This window comes from Cyprinodon variegatus, unplaced genomic scaffold (genome assembly GCF_000732505.1).
Source record: "Cyprinodon variegatus isolate N-32 unplaced genomic scaffold, C_variegatus-1.0 Scaffold159, whole genome shotgun sequence".
Classification (NCBI taxonomy): Eukaryota; Metazoa; Chordata; class Actinopteri; order Cyprinodontiformes; family Cyprinodontidae; genus Cyprinodon; species Cyprinodon variegatus.
In genome coordinates this window covers 1,005,527-1,021,550 of record NW_015150612.1, presented here as the reverse complement: position 1 = coordinate 1,021,550, position 16,024 = coordinate 1,005,527, and the positions used below count along the sequence as shown (strand labels likewise).

Genomic DNA, 16,024 nt, shown 5'->3' with positions numbered 1-16,024 from the left:
AGATCAAATATCGGGTTAAATATCGGTGGGGTGGCCGATGTCCGATATTCAGTTTTAAGGCCGATACAGGCCGATACCGATAGGGGGCCGATTATATCGTGCATCCCTATAAATGTCTACTATATATTAACAATAATGGCAATAATAATGCCCTTTCAACATTTGGCAGGCTGTGCGCTTACGAATAGGGTGACCAAATTACGATGGCCCAGAGGGGACACACGATTTCATTTTCGACCTCAGTGGTACAACCAGCGGAGCAGGTGACGGTGTTCTGAACAGCATCACGGCCAAGCGGCAAAGACAACGTGATTTAAGGGACTTCATTTTTAAGAAGGCAAAAACTAACACTTCAGACAGTTCAAGAGTCAGAAGACTTTACCTTTTATAAGCTTACCATTGAGTCACCAAATATGTAGAAGTCCTGATCTCTGGACATAGCAATAGCATGCAAAACTAGGTAAAGTAGTTTGAAACGCAAACATTTTTCTGTCTTTAAAGTTGTCATGACACACGAGAGTTAGTCTACAGCGTATAGGCATTGCTGAACATTCAAATTCTGCATTTTTAATTGAACATAAAATTAATCTATAGACTGCTGCTGTTTTGGTAGGTGACAGCCAGAATCTAGAAGTTGTGGTGAGACAAATGGAGCTGTGGCCGAGAGTTCAACAGACCTGTTAGAATATTTTTAACTAATTTATTACCAGCATGTAGTCTAGCTTACATTAAATTAGCCAACAGAAGCAATGGGGATTTTCTGATAAACAGTCTATTTTATAAAATAAATACTCTAAATGAATATTTGAAACTGAGTAAAATATTAGATTTTATATAGGCTTATTTTTTTTCAGGCTAATTTAAATGTAATTTAATTTGTAAACAGTTTTTTGAAAAATGTTTCAGATGTTTCTATTTAATTAGTTGAATTTGAATAAAAAGAATGCCTGACTTGAAAGGATTTGGATATTTGCAATGTTTTGTGAGGTTTTGTTCCAAATCTTAATAGATTCATTGGCAAAAGATTTTCCAAAGTAAAATCAAAGAAGTGTCCTACCATGACTATGAAGAAAATTAGTCCCAAACTATGTAGGTGCAGTGATAGCCATGTCAGTCCAGAGACTGACTGCAGTTCTACTCCAAGGTGCCTTGGTCAAAGTCAATGACCGACGTACCTGACATGTAACAACCATACAATGCATATTGCTTTAGGTTGATAGACTATATTGATTAGGCTATGTATGCTTAAAAAAAAACCCACCATCCCTCCTTGTTTTTTTTTTTTACAACTTGACTTCTGTCTGTCCATTAATGTAAAAAGCAATGACCAGATTTTCCACTTTGTCCCGTTGAGGTGGGTCGAGATGAAGTGGAAGAACTCGAATGTGATGCTAACTGGTAAAAAATAGTACAGGCCCATGTGTCTTCTATACCTTTGGATGTCTCAACCCTTTAAAGCAGAATGTGTGATGTGTGGAGTTTATGTTAACATAGTTCTAGCTATCGTCAGATCATACACCAGCTTGTCCCATGTAACGGTGGATTAAGCCCAAGACTGAGAAAAAGTAGCTTATTTATATTTAATCATCAAACAATAGATTGCCATATCCTGTCGGAGATAGTATCGGGATAGAAGAGGTACAGGAGGTTAGGGGTGTGGAAATAAATCAATTTGCTGATATATCATGATATTCTGCTGCCCAATATAATATCGATCTTTCAGTTCCTAATATTGATTTTTTTTTAAATCAAAAACATTTTTACCTAATCAAACGCCAAACAACATGGATTCTGATGAAAATATACAGCACTTACTTTAAATTTTGATAGCTGGGAAAAATATGGCAATATATAGTGATATTGCAAATTGTGATAATATTGTATCGTGACCCAAGTATTGTGACACGTGTCGTATTGCAACACCCATGCCAATACCTACAGCAGGGTTACCCAGAATTCTCTTTTCCCAGCAATACCCTCGAGATATTTTAAGGGAAACCCAAGGCATTCTCAGGCCACAATTGATCTATAGGAATAATTTAGAGAAATTTGCTCTTCCTTCTCCACATAGACCACACAAGCTCTTACTTTGGGCATATGAAGATTGGCGAGTGCTTAAAGGTCTTTCCCGGATCTATAAAACATATGTAGAGCAGAGAAGGATGCTCCCATGACTCCCTCAGCAAGCCAAGCCACATTATTACTCCCAGATCAGAGGTCAGACCCCTCTTTCTACAGAGTACGGTTTCCCAGGGCGGCTGAGAAGTATGAGCCTTAATAATTGGAACAAACCCTCTGTCAAAATGTTGGACCATAACCCCAGTCTGCCACTCCAACGGTGTGCCAATCAAAACTTCCTCTCCATAGCCTTATTAACTCTCTTGTTTTCGCTTCCACAACCACAGATGTCACAGCCCCTCTGGCCACCAGGTCCCCATCAGCTGCTTCAGGAGACCCAAAGGACAACCAAGCCCAGATGTTTCCCTCCTTTCTAACCCAAATATTATTCATCCTTCTGATAAGTTTGGCAGTTATTCGTGACACTAATGGTTTTGTTGTAAAACCAGAGTCCTCACATAGCACAAAAGCAATTAGTATTGGCTAAATGATGAATAAAATAATCATCAGTAATTATCAATTACTGAAAGCATTTCAACTCATTTATTCATAGAATAATCACTAACTGGAGTACACAGACTCTGGGACTTGCAATTTGCTGAAATGACAAGAAGCAAAATTAAGAACTGTTCAAAATAAAATATACACATTTTGCATTGAGGACAAATAAACATTCTTTCTCTGCAAATATTTCCCCTGGTTTTTCTCCTATAAACCACATTTTTGTGACCTAACCCATCCCAGTTTATCCCCATGGTATAGAAAATTGTATTGAGTATTGAAAATTTTGCAGGGTATCGATATTTAGCTTGGAATGTTAGTATCTGACAACCCTAAAACATATGTTGAAAGTACTGATTTTACTTTTCCATTTTAACTTTGGTTCACTTCCCTTATCTTCGCCGATTAAATAAAAGTAAAATAATCTTCTTTCAATCAAGCTGGCTAGCTAAAAACTATACTGAACTGTGCTAATGAGACAGAAAGAAGATTCATATGTGCAGTTTTACCTTATGGTTTTTGATCTGCCCAGCTAATATAATGAAATTCAACATCAGTCAATCAAAATCAGACAATCAGTGACCAAACTACTTCAGAATATTACCAAAATAAAGCTTTGGAACCAGGATTAAAATCCAGATTGCAACTACTGATTGGACTCTATCAACGGGCTAATAATTGACAGCATAAGGTTTATATTTGGGTATTTTAGCAGGATAATGATCTAAACAATATTGTTAAAATAATCTGAATAGCCTGCGAGATAAAAAAAAATTAACCTTCTTCTATTTACAGACAATGGATTTTAAAAAAATAAAAAAAAACATAATGGAATAAACTAAAAAAAAAAGATTCAAACCCTCCTTCTACCGGTACTTCCTCAGAAACACTGTCATCTTAATTAGCCAATTATCCTAATATAAGCAGGTCTGATGCAGCTAGACCTCTTCATCGATCAGCCGGGCGACTCAAGCAGCAATTTATAATAAACGTCAGAAATAATGATTTAGTTTGAAGCTAATTACCAAATTATTGAACTACAGGAAATATAAAAGGCAGCTTCCGTATATATTATAGATTAAATGTGAAAATGTAAACACCAAACATCACATTTAAAGCATATGTGCTTATCTGCTTCCGTTAGTCCTAAATAAACCAAATAGATGATTAAGGTTCTAAATAAAACTTCAGTTTAGATCATAAGAAATAAATATCTACAGCTGCCCATCTCCACACTGGATCAACTAAAAACGGTTAATCTACGACACTCACTGTAACAACACAAAAAAAAATTAATTAATGTTTTTGGCTGAAAACCTATTTTCAGTTGTGCAAACCTGAAAAACTAAGAGTTAAATAAAGGGAAAACAGTAATACTCTTCCTATAGTAATACTGAGTGATTTGCCAATACTCAAACCTTTGAGATGTTGTTTGTTTTACCAGATGAAAGTTTTTTTTGTTTTTGTTGTGAAATGTGTAAAAAACAGCTTTTGGGGGTTTTCTTTTCTGTTATGCTATGTTCACACCTAAAGCAGCAGAGGCAGCAGGAGCAGCTGGTTTACATGCAAAGTCAATAGTTCACGTGCATCAAGGTGCAGAAAAAAAGGTCCTGCAGCACATCTTGAGCAGCTGAAATGAAGCCTCACGAGCTTCTGATAATCTGGCGCCCGGGAAGTGCTGTGAAAGCGCAGCTGCTGGAGTAGGAAAAATGTAACCTTTGCTGCTTGACGTGTCACATCAACCAATCAGAGAAGCTGATCTGGGAGCTGGCAGGGAGACGGACACAGCACTGCTGATGCAGATCGCTATGATCACTCCTCTGAAACAGTTCATTAACGCCTAAATTACCTAAAAAGGTGGAAACCTGCCAGCAAAACATGTTCCCTTCTATTATCCTGGTGCCTACGGTTTGGATTATGTAAATGAAAAACGCTAACATCTACTTCCAGCCACCGCGAACAGTAGCGGCAAACCGCGAAGAGGTGACCGGGCCAAAGGCTGCTGTTTAACGGGATTCCTAGTGACAGCACACCGCCTTTGTAGGGGGTCTGAGCGGTCTGACAGCGAAATAATATTTGAAGGCAGGATCATCGTCTTGAAGAACTGACTGCACAGATGGAAGTTTTCAAATGGACTTTCTCCCTTAAAGTCGTAGGGAAGCGGCTGTTGCATTTCCGAATTCTCACGAGTGGTGCAGGACTTTACACAAGTGAATAAGGTGAATGTGATTGATTGTTTATAAATGGGGCAGGATTGTTGTGGCGGAAGGTCCACAAGCAAGTTTGGTTGTGGCCGGTGTCTCGGAAGCATCTTGCTAACCAGTTAGCAGCTTAGTGCTAGCAGGTTCCCAATGGGAAATTCCATTGGGACTAAGTAGCACTAAATTGGTGACTTAGCAACGACACTGTCAAGGAACGCTAAGGACAGCGGAAACACGCAAGAGGAGGAGAGTTTTGGGTCGGAGGCAGTGGATGAGTCTCCTCCGTCATACATTTTTTATTTAGAGGAGGAAAGTTGGGACGAAGATGTTGTGGAAGAGGACGCCAGGGCGGCAGAAGCTTGGTTTGGTGTAGAAGGCTTACAGTTGAACATGTTTGAGCCCTTGCCTCGCAACGCTGCCAGTTCTGTTAGCTCTACTCCTGCTAAAGACACAGACGTCCATACCCGTGAACACTGGGACGGAACTCAATGGTAAATTAAATGATTCATATTTCTTATTTCAACCGTTGCGTTTATTAGCTGCGACATATGAATCAAGATGCTATGACTGAAAAAATTCGACTGAAAGATGACCGTTGATATAAGATTGGCCGAACAAGCTGTAATATAACTAACTGGCCTGCATAAAATAATGAAGAAGAAAAAAAACAAGCTTTTTTTTTTTTTTTTTATTGAAATTTTGGGAAAATATCGTTTGATAAACAGTACATTTATATACATGTTTAAGCCAGAATGATTTGACATTTAAATATGACTTCCCTACGATTTTAAAAACATATTAAAACTACTTTTTACCCACTGATCACAGGAAATATAGCTGCCATCGTTACAGGCAAAGAAAGTATAGGTTAGCTCCTCCCAATGCGCATCAGACCCACTTTTTGACCGCACATCTGGAGCAGCAAAGATGCTTCAGCTGCGTCTCAAAACTAAACTTGTACAAGCATCAAAAATGAAGCAACACAGCATATTTTTACTGCTCCTGCTGCTTGCAGTCTGAACGTAGCATTAGAAGCTGCGTCTTCTTTTCCTCTTACTTTTAACAATACAAATTGCTGCCAGTCAAAATAACAACATAAAAGATTGCATTCTGTACAATGATAATAGAGCAATTTATTTCTGATTTAATCAAGTTAATTTATAGTTAATTTACCAGTCATCCGGGATTGAAATTGCTAGTAAGTGGTCAGAGAGCAAAGCATTTGTTTGACATAACTTCCCTCAGGGACAATAAGCTCATTTTTATTTTTAAAGTTTAATAATTGCAGTTTATTTGTTACCTTTACCGAGTCGCCACTACATGAGTTGGAAAAATCAGCTAACATGTTGAGTTCTGCCAACTTTTCCTTTTTTTTTTTTTTTACAGTGCTGCTGTCGAGATCTGGGTCACCAGTCTGAGAATCCATTTTCAATGCCAGAAACTCTCAGTGACACCAAGGCTCAATTTCACACAGACTTCGATGTTTGCTATAGTCGGGTGCCTTTATTAAAATAAAAATGTGAATTTTACACAGTGGGAATTGGACTTCCACAGAGTTGCATCAGTGATGAGAGCAAAGCATTACAAGGTCTTTGAACCAAACAGAAGCAAGCTTTAAAAAAAAGGGGGGGAAAAAATGTGTTTTTATCATAGTAAACAAACATCTCAAAAGTATTGCATAGTACATGCATAGACTGATTTTGTGTTTTTTTCCCGCAGGCTTTTCAAATGAAAGTTCACCTTAAACTGTATTCATGACTGGCTTAGTAGAATAAGGAATAAGGCTTAAAAAAGCTCTGTTTTCAATTTCACTAACAAACATTTTGAAAAAAATTACTACAATTAAATCAGTCACTAAAAGGAATGGTGTTAGTGCAGTTATTGCTGTGCACTGCAAGTCAGCAGGCTGATAGAACAGAAGGACATAAGGATGGAAGTCTGTGAGTAAATGATGTGAAATTACTGTATTTTAATCAGGGTTAATGTCTCATTAGAGTCTTATACAGAACACTAGGTAAACGTGTTCATCTTACTTTACTATTTAAAGCCGGGCTTACACTGTGCGATTTTTTGCCCTATTCGGGGCGACTTTCCAGTCGTGCAAGAATTTTTCAATAGGGCCGACTTTCAGTCTGATCATGCGTCGTGCGTCATGTAGTATACAGGGGGTAACGAGGGGCGATCAGCCTCTCACAACCACGGTGTGAGAAAATCAAACATATTTGATCTTCAGTTGACCATAGTGGGCAAATGGCTCAGTGGGCATGCACAAACATGGACTCTTCTTCCTATCAGATGTAAACACAGAAGCATGGCGGGGGTAGTAGCCACGTTTGCTCAGCCATGTCTTTGTCCTAATACGTTGTCGCTAGAGACTGACATGGGAGTGGATTTTCACTCCTGTCCCGTCCCACTCCCACAGAAAAAAATTGTGTCCCATCCCGATCCCGGGCCAGAGTAGAAATCTAAATCCTGTCCCGTCCCACTCCTGGTGAAATTACTCCCGCTCCCATCCCGCTCCCATTCAGAATGACTCCCGCTCCTGCAGCACTCCCATTCTTGCTGTTTTCAATAAGATTTCTGCCAATACATTGAATCTGAATTTCTTTTGAGCGCGGGTGAAAAACTCAGAGCAGAAGCACTGTTGGTTTTTGGGTCGTGTAGTTTTTTTTGACTCGCATTATAGTGTAGGCTTCAAGGAAAAAAACTACAAAAAGGACGCTGCCAGTACTGGATTTTTTTTCTTTCCATTTTATTTTATGGCATCGATCCTAGTTTTTTTTTGTTTGTTACTATTGGTTTGCTCCCGCTCCCGTCTGCTCCCGTTAATGTTTAATCATGTACCGTCCCAATCACGTGGTCGTTACTAATACTGACTCCCATCCCACGGGAATCCCACGGGAATCCCACGGGAATCCCGTGACCCGTGGGATTCCCGAAAAAATGTCAGTCTCTAGTTGTCACCTTTTCTTATTAGGCCTTTCAGCACAAAATTATACAAACTGCCAAAGCAGCGCGTTTTACTCTAGTGAGCTTCATATTCCTCTTCTACTCGTTTGGCTTCTGAATAGACGAGTCCGAGTAGCGCCATATTACTGAGTCCAATGTGGTTTTTTTAGACGTACAGTGTGAGCAGGTAGATCGCATCAGAACGTCTTGCTGAACATGCATTGTGAGCTGTGAACTCACAAAATCACAAAGTGTATGCCCGGATTAAAGGTCTTTGCTTGAGCTCGTTCTTTTGTCTCCACAGACTATCAGCCTGGTGTCAAACTGCGAAGGAGACAAGTAGGGCAAGGCCAACAGACACAAGAAAATGAACTGAATCAATAAAAAAAGACTTTTAGGGCTTCTAAGAAATTATAAAAGTACTTTAAAGAAGGCTGGAAGAATCAGCAGAAATAGGTGATAGACAGTAAGAGTTTATAGAAGGAGCTCTATCAATACCATCAATAGTGAAATAATCAGCTCTGCATACAACCAGGGTCCAGCTTCAGCAACGATCCGAGCATATTAAAGATTTATGAAACAAAATACATTTCACTGGTAACTGGATGTTAAATATTTAACTTCAGCCGCTGTAGGTAGCATTTGCAGATCTTCACCCATCATGATAATAATAATGATGGTGGTTGTAATGGTGGTACTCTTTACCTCTCCTGCTTTAAGCTAAAAATAACCTGAGTGCAGTGGAAACATCAGAGTGAACCCAGGCTAGCGTTATATAACACAAAGGTTGGGAGCAAATCAATTCGCTCTCTGTGGTAATTTGCTCTGAAAAAAAAATTCTCTTGCACTTAAAACTCATCCTTGGGGTCTTCTAAAGAGCATGAAGGAAGATGGCAGCAGCTCATCCAAATAACTCTTCCCACAGAGCAGAACTCTCTACCTAAATAATGAAATACAGCCAAACTTTTTCAGCTTCAAAGTTTTTTTCAAGTTTTTTTTTTTTAAATCCCATCTTTGAGTTTAATAAGAGTTTGAGTCGATTAGGTTTTCAAACCATCAAACGGCCCTGGTTTGCATTGCAGAATTCAGAGCAGTAGCTCAGGGCGCCCCCTTCTCTCTCTGTCAGCCTCATGGACCCGAAGGAGAAGGCAGCTAGTGGAGATAAGTGGAGATGCACAGAGGGAAAAAGATCAGCAGTAAAAAGAAGACTCCTTCACCACTCACTGAAGCTTTTAAAGAGTCAGACACTAAAATAAAATGCACGTTAGGCAGCAACAATGATTGTTTTCCTTTCATCATGTGCTGGTTAAAGCTTTTTAGTCCCCGATAGTAGCTTTATTTATTTAGAAATATTTATTTGGACTTATACGCAATTAACTGCAATGCTTTATTTAAAGAGGTACTAAAGAAATTTCAGTTTTGGTCGATTTTGGCTCCCCCGGTGGACAAAAGTTGTTTTGTTTTGCCTAAAGCAGGGGTGTCAAACTGGGTCCAGAAAGGGCCATGTGGCCAAAACAAACAATAGCATACCAGACTGTAGTCATCTCATCAAGTAATCATGTTCAGATTGGACCCAGTTGATGAGATGAATGAAGTCTGGTGTGCTATTGCTTGGTTGGAAAGAAAACCTGCAGCCACACGGCCCTTTCTGGAACCAGTTTGACACCCCTGGCCTAAAGCAAGACAGCATTTCTCATGAGGAGGAGCACATTGCATGGAAAAATGAATGAAATTAATCAGTGGCTAAACAATGTCATATGACAATGTGGAAAATAAGACACATTTAACTTAGGTTTTGTTCCATATTCCTGCTAAGCTACCACGCTCCTCTGCTCATTAACAGCTCAGCTGTAGGGGTGATCAGCAGGACCAAATTCCTGGGGATGCACATCAAAGACACCCTCACCTGGACTGTAAACACCACCTCACTGTTAAAAAGGGCACAAAAGTACATGTACTTCCTGTACAGGTAGAGGAGAGCCCACCTGCCCCCACCAATCCTCACCACCTTCTACAAAAGCACCATAGAGAGCGTTCAGACCAGCTGCCTCTCTGTGTGGTGTGGAGGCTGCAGCTCCTCAGACTGGAAGAACGTGAGAAGAGCAGTGAGAACAGCAGAGAGGTTCATCGGGGCTTCATTCCCCACCATTAAAGACATTTCATCCCAGCGCTGCGTGTCCCGAGCCCGTAACATCATCAATGACTGCCACCATGGACTGTTCTCCCTGCTGCCCTCTGGGAAGAGGCTTTGAAACATACGATGCAGGTCCAGCAGATCCCAGAACAGTTCATCTCTTCAACACACTGATAACACCAAACCAAAAATACTGCATGTTTGCACCATATGTATTAATGCTCTGAACTTCCATATCAATGCGTTTTTTCTCCAACACTGTTTACATTTGATAACTGCTGCACTTTATGGAATGCAAATGTTCATCTTACTGTCTGAAAGGCTGTACTAAACTAGATTTGGTTTGGTAAACAGACTGTGTATCAGTCTTAATTTCATCAACCAGGACGATGACGAAAATATTTCGTCAACGCCCCTTTTTCTCATGACGATGACGAGTCGATGACGCACAGAAATTGTTTGACGAAAATAAAAAATGATTTTCGTTAACGAGACCAAGGCCAGACGAAATTGGACGAATGGACAATAAGAAATGTAATTGTTTATAATTAATTTGTCATTGTTAATATAAGTGTTACTGGAGCTTTAAAGAAGATTATGCGTTGTTGCCCTGTTTGTCCCTATACGGCGCCTGTCCCACAGTGCCTTGCGCCACTCAGTCAGTAGCACCACAGGGCTTTATATTCCTAGCTCAACTTCACAGTCATTGCGTCGGGCTCGGATACCGGTGTGCGGTTTGTTGGAGGAGCTGGGCGAAAACAACACCTGGATGTATGGAGCCATTTCCTTTACAGTGCGAAGGACAACGCCGGAGGAATGACGCCACCAAAGACTCAGCGGCTTCAAAATGGCAGGGAAGAACACAGCGAGTCTCAAGCGATATCTAAGGTGCCAACATGCTGCCATATGGAAAAAGGTAAGGAACGGGTGGGCCTGTAGTAGTAGGAATGGGGATATGTGTGTGTGTGCCTTCCTGTGCTTGTATCTGTCTGTCTCTCTGTCATAGAAGAAAGATGTTCTACTGATACACTTGATATTAATCGTTTAAATTTGTTTCTTGCAACTAGATACATGAAACAGTGACACCACAGCCAAATCAGACATTGGGGAAGGACAGGAAGTCTGTTTGAGGATGAAGACTTTGTGGATATGATGAAACAAGCCGATAAAAGGTTTAATGTGTGCAGAGTGATATATGTTGAAAAGAGAATCAGTGTGTGAAGTTCTATTCTGCACAGTGTTATGGAAATAAAATAGAGATAAAGAGAAGCAGTGTGTGGAGAAGTTCTATTATTTACAGTCTTGACTAAAATGACTCAAATTTGACTAAGACTAAATTAGATTTTCCTCATTAAGACTAAGACTAAATTGGGAAGGCAAAGACTAAATTTGACTAAGACTAAAATAGATTTTTGTCCTTGTGACTAAGACTAAATCTTTAAAAAGCTGCAGAAATAAACACTGCTGTGTATAAAAAATGACAATAAAAGCTGTCTATGGAAGTCTAAATCTCTTCAGCAAATGATGTCCTGAGTTTAGAGCCTTGAAACAGATTAATATGTTTAATAATTTCACTCTAATCACACGTATAGATCCTGGCAGGAAGGAGCCGCATTGCCTGAATGTCAAACCTGCACAATTTGCATGAAAATACAGCCTCTATGGGGAAACGTCATCTTTATAATGAATGGGGAAAGCGTGAAGTGACATATGCCATAAAGCAGGCTGAACATTTTCAGTTGTTCTGTGTGGCCGGGTTACTGCCTGCCTTCTTAAAGTTGCTTAGTGCCTGTGAAAGCCATACAGTCCCTCTCTGGGAAATGACAGAGGTGTCGTTGTTCTAGTTGTTAGTTGATGTATTATCATAAAAGTTAAGAAAATATTTTATGAAAGTAGAAAAGTAACTTAGTGTGGGTTTAAATCTTTGTTGTGGATATGCAGTAGGATTATAATCCCTAACAGTTAAAATGACTGCCCTATGCATGCAGTGGTGGGAAAGTGTTTGCTTCCTCACAGATCTATTCTGCTGTTTTGTCCCATTTAAATGTTTCGGATCAAACTGATTGGAAGGGAATCAGGGTCGATTTATCCCCATCACCTCTATAAGCGTGTTGTTCTCCCCTTTTCCTTCTCTATGGGGCGGAGCCATCAGTCTGTTGTTCATACTGAAGTGAAACACCTCTAACGAACATTATAAAGCTACAGCTTAAAGACAGCCACACCTCGTCAGTTGACCAGTTCCTTATCACCGGTGCACCGCTCGCTGGAACAAAGTCAAATCTAGCTTTGAGGGTTTGCAGATCAACTATTTTTTTCACTTCTTAGGAAGATGGTCAGCAGATCCAGGATTCCTCCATTGAAGTCTTTGTTTCCAGTACTAAACCCCAGCTATAATTTGACTGAAGGACACTGTTGTAATTAAACTCTTCCTAAAACCTTCTGTTGTCTGCCTGCTGTTGTTTCTGCCTCACAAACTTCAGTAATCGGTATTATTGGATAAAGATAATTAGAATAAATTTTCTAAAGATTATTTGAATTACTAAGAAAAAAAATCTATTAAAACGATCCTCATTAGGGCTGCAACTAACGATTATTTGCATTTGGATTCATCTGTGATCATTTTTTTCAAATTAATCTTTTACTAAATTAAACCAGGTGAAACAAAAAATTTTCCACTTGAGGAGTTCTGGATAGAGCATATCGACAGACAAAAACGCAATTGTTTTATCTTAAATGCAAAATCTTTTTTTTTTTTTACAACTTTGGTAGAATTACTGCTCTAAATGGGTTTCTCTGTCAGCTAAAGGCATATTTGTAAAGTCCCTATACTCTATGTAACGATTAATCGATTACTACATTAGTTGACGATTATTTGGCCTATTTCAATAATTGATTAATCACGATTTATCTGATTGTTTTCATCCCTAATCCTGATCGCAATTTGAAAAATGAATTGGTCCCCTTTGTAAAAAGTCACATATATATAGTCAAAAATAATATATATACACAGAATATTTGAAGTGGTACAAAATAAAAGTGTTACTTCATTTATTGGTATATAAGATATTATTTTAATCATATTGATGGGTTAAAAATTTGTAAATATTTACTTTTGGTTACGATATAAAGGTCAACATGAATAGATTCTGCACCAACAGGAAAAGAAGATGGAGGTGACGTGGCACAGAGCTCAGCCTTTGCCAGAACCTAGTAGCTCCATGATAGAGCTGAGAAAAGGTTTGTTTTCAAATATTGGTGAAGCTTTAAGTTAATGTTTACTTAAGAAGCCTCAGAGGCCAAATAGAGGTTCCCTCTTTCCTTCTGGACGGGTAAGGTAAATATTTGCCAATGCTCACCAAAGGTTAGCTTCAGCAGACCTGGCAACTACCAGGAAGAACAACAGCAGGTGAGCACACCGTTTCCCGGAGCACTCAAGAGGGAACACATCATCCCCAAAAATAAAAAAAAAAGAGTCGAAAAATAAAGTGCTTGACATCAATCAGGCTGAAAAGGGGGACAAAGTCAAATGAAGAACATTGGGAGGACACAGAATGGGAACTATAATCCAAAACACTGTAATTATTCCACCTCCATGATTCAACCAGGGGATCACAAAACAATCCAGAACCACATCTAAATGTACAGCATGCACAGCTCACCTGCCTTTCCTAAAAGTCAGTGATCAAGATAAAACTAGAAGAATGAGACACTGGGCAAAATGGCCTTTGCCGGAAAGTTCTAAGGCCAGAACCAATGGCAGTTAGGGAAGATGAGAGCACCGTGCATGAAGTGGGCCATATGACAGGGGCTGCAACATCGAACACAGCCTTTCTGTCACTGAGAACATCATTGCAAAGGGGACATCATTGCACCATTAAAAGCAGCGATTTTTAAAATCATTTTGATTCAGGATGCATATCAGGCATAACACTGCGACTGCACCAGGAGTTCAGAACTATAAACAATTATCTTGGTCAGTTATTCAGCATGGTGGCATAAACCAGTGATACAGTTGGTTAATATTCAGTTTTCTATCAAATGGTTAAGCAGACAGATTAAAGCTGTGTCTGCGAAGCATGCTTGTACTAAACTGAGAGACGACACATGTTATGGCTCTAAAATCAAGCTTTCCATCTTTAAGCAGAGGATTGTGTTTTTCATTTCGTTATATAACTCGGTTTAATAGAAATTCTGTTTTATCCTCCTCTCTCTTTGTTTCTGCTTCAGAAGGGGGGGGGGGGGTTACATTGGTCATTTGACCTTAGAGAGAGCATCACTTTTTAAATCTGTAAAGACCACAAACTGTGACATAAACTCACACCACAAACCACCCAGCGGTTATTCAGGACACTCCTCAACACAAAGGTGCAAACCACAAATGGTGAAAGTCAAAGCCAAAACAGAACTTTCACTCTCCGATCATTTAAATGTCTGAGCTGAGGGTCCTTTCCTTGCTTCCTCGCTTCATTTCCTCCCTCCCTCCCTCCTCCTTCCTTCACACTCAGCCTCCCACAAGCCTGTGTCACCATGTCAGCAACAGTCACAAAGAAACAAATACGTCTGGGCTTTCTTCCAGGCGCTCGGCCAACCGATGTGTGTCTTAAAAGCTTCCGTTGCCAAGGAAGAGAGGCTCCACAGACTCGCCTCTTCTATCTCAGTTTGTTTCCTGCCCTCTGTTATCACCACAGCATGTAGAGCTGAGTCGTCCGACGTGAAATGTCACAGCGCACACGGTTAAACAACAGGCCTCTTGATTCAAATCACAGAGAAATCTGGAAGGATAGAGCACGAGTGACGAATCCGGTAAATTTAGCAATAACACTTGTTTGAGTCAAGATTTCTATTTTACTTGTGAATGTTAGCAAATCATGCATTCCAAATGTGTTATCTAATATGTTCCTAGAAACACGTGTATAGAACCTCCTCAGTTTAACTAAATTTCCCGCCACAGATGACCCACAGGAGGGATTTCAAGGAATCCAGGGTCTGGTCTGGGCCACATGGCCCAATATCTCACCCGGGAATTGTTTTCTGGGTATTAAGCAGCTTACCTTTGAACTCTGCATCATCTTTAAAATCATCCAGATATTACGAGCCGCTTATGTAGACAATGCAGGCTTTTCCACAAACAGTGAAGATATTTCCCGCTTTCCTTATTTTTATTTCACTGCTATAATTTCTTCCATGCTTTTTTTCCGCTTAAGATAGAAATGTATATTTTTTTAGATATAAAAACCAAGCAACACAGGTTGATCTTACTCAGGAATCTTTTTCACTAATGTACCATTTTTCAACACTATCATATATGGGCCTAGTTAGTAATAATAATAATAAATAATTTAACTTTTTTAAACTCACGTTGGGGAAATTTACCTCTACCTTTAACCCCTCCCCTTGGGGAGCAGTGGGCTGCCATTGTGGGGCAACTGGGGAGCATTGTGGGGTTAAGGGTCTTTGCTCGGGGACCCAGAGTGGCAGCCTGTGGGAGTGGGGCTTGAACTCAGAACCTCAGGATTCCATGTGCAATGCCCTAACCACTTGGCAACCACTCCTCCCAATCATATTATAAATTCATTTATTTAGGTTTTTTTTTCCTCCGGTCTATTTTTATCCATTTGCTCCTGGACGTAATTCTCCCTCCCGTGCTGCAGTGGCGCTAAACCTATTTTGCCCTCCTACCTCGCTTCCTGGTTATACTTCTGCAGCAGTGTGTTGCAGTGAGCTTGACACAGACATGTTTGATTTATGCTCAATATTGAAGCGTGGTCTGTGCTACACGCTGTGGGTCTAGATTAGGGGTGTAAATAATAATCATTTTGTATCGATGCATCGATCCAACAGCCGACGATCCAATGCATCGACTAGGGTTGTCAAAAGTATCGAAACTCAAAAAAGTATCGATACTGAAATGTTGTATCCGGATACAATACTCGTTTTTAAAAGTATTGATACAGTGCCACCACCAGTGGCACCTAAGCAGTCATTCATCTAAAGTGCAGAATAGAGGACAATGCACTTTCTGAACACTGTGTGATCTGAATAATTCTGCGCTCTTTTCAGATTCAGACTTTTTTTTTTTTGTAAGAGGTGCAGCTGCTGAGAATTATTTTTGTTTCTTAAC

The 16,024-nt window shown here is 39.8% G+C and overlaps 1 protein-coding gene across 1 annotated transcript in view; it reads right to left on the bottom strand.

Moving 5' to 3' along the window:
- LOC107086704 (tyrosine-protein phosphatase non-receptor type 11-like) overlaps positions 1-16,024 on the bottom strand; it is an 82,817-nt gene that overhangs the window by 38,345 nt on the left and 28,448 nt on the right. The gene's annotated exons all lie outside the window — the stretch shown is intronic.